The sequence below is a fragment of the Notolabrus celidotus genome, chromosome 24 (genome assembly GCF_009762535.1).
Source record: "Notolabrus celidotus isolate fNotCel1 chromosome 24, fNotCel1.pri, whole genome shotgun sequence".
Lineage (NCBI taxonomy): Eukaryota > Metazoa > Chordata > Actinopteri > Labriformes > Labridae > Notolabrus > Notolabrus celidotus.
The window spans coordinates 6135581-6137253 of NC_048295.1; positions in this window are offsets into that span (position 1 = coordinate 6135581).

Sequence of the window (1673 nt, forward strand, 5' to 3'; positions counted from 1 at the left end):
TCAATTGAACCGCCTGTTTCTCCTTATTGGTGCACTCTGCAGCCTGTTGGGGGCGCCGCCTCCTCGTAAAGTCCGTTATTATCCTGATCGTTGACGGAAGTAGCGCCGCTCTTCTCACCCTGGTCACTCAGCGACACCCTCGTGTGGCCGTGGTCGACTTGCTGCTGCAGGTCATGGGATCAACGTGAGCCGTGGTTGAACCATCAATCCAGTTTCTCTGCTTCAGACTGAGCAGAGGAGATGTTTCCTGATTCAACCACTCTCTCTTTCTCTCTCTCTCTCTCTCTCTCTCTCTCTCTCTCTCTCTGACTCTCTCTCTCCCTCTCCCTCCCTCTCTCTCTCCATCTTCATGTGAGATGGTGTTGATTGGCTCTCTGGTTCTCTGAGGGTCCGTTTGACCCACTTTCGTCTCCCTCAGAGTTTCAGCCTCTTGTGGATCGTTTGTGGTTCTGTCACACTCCAGCCATTGTCTCCTCCAACTCGCTCTGTGTGTGTGTGTGTGTGTGTGTGTGTGTGTGTGCACGAAGAGTTTGTGTGTGTGCATGAAGACTGTGTGTGTGCACAAAGAGTTTGTGTGAAAGAAGAGTGTGAGTGCACAAAAAGTGTGTACATAAAGACTGTGCAGGAAGAGTTTGTGTGTGTGCATGAAGAGTGTGTATGTGTGTGTGTGTGTGTGCATGAAGAGTGTGTGTATGCTGACCCTGAACCTGATCCTAAACCTTATCCACTGACCCCAAACCTTAACCCCTGACCCTGACCCTAAACCTTATCCACTGACCCTTAACCTTATCCCCTGTCCCTGAACCTTAATTCTTGATCCTAAACCTTAACCCCTAACCCTGACCCTGAACCTAAACCTTAATCCCTGACCCTAAACCTTAATCTCTGACCCTGACCCTAGACCTTAATCCCTGATTTTGACCCTAAACCTTTATCCCTGACCTTGACCCCAAACCCTAAACCCTGATCCTGATGTTGTTGAATGACAGGTCGTTTCAGACAGAACTTCCTGTTCAGAGTCTGTCGGTGTTTGGTCTGTCTTTGTCCCCAGAGATTCTCTATCTCTCTCTATCTCTCTATCTCTCTATCTCTCTATCTCTCTATCTCTCTATCTCTCTATCTCTCTCTCTCTGCAGGTGAACTTGTGTTTCTTTTTCAGGTGAGCAGGAGTTCCCACGCTCCGCCGGAGGACGAGAGATGGACTTCTGGATTCTGGGCAAATATTAGACTGAGGGAGGGAAATGTCCCCGGAAAGTAAATGTTAGTCAGAGAGAGAGAGAGAGAGAGAGAGGGAGAGGGAGAGGGAGAGGGAGAGAGAGGGGGGGGGCATGCTCCCAGGGCTTGTCAACACCTTCTCTCGCCATGGAAACGATGTCAACACATGGAGGGGGATGTGCTGAGTGTGTGATTTATTATTAGGGAGGAGGAATCCGACCCCCTCTCTCTCTCTCTCTCTCTCTCTCTCTCTCTCTCTCTCTCTCTCTCTCTCTCTCTCTCTCTCTCTCTCTCTCTCTCTCTCTCTCTCTCTCTCTCTCTCTCTCTCTCTCTCTCTCTCTCTCTCTCTCACACACACACACAAACACACTCACACACACTGTCAGAGAAAATGGACTTCAGAGCAGTTAGATCGTTTTCAGAGTCACTTTCATCTTCTGTCGACTTTCACTCACTTC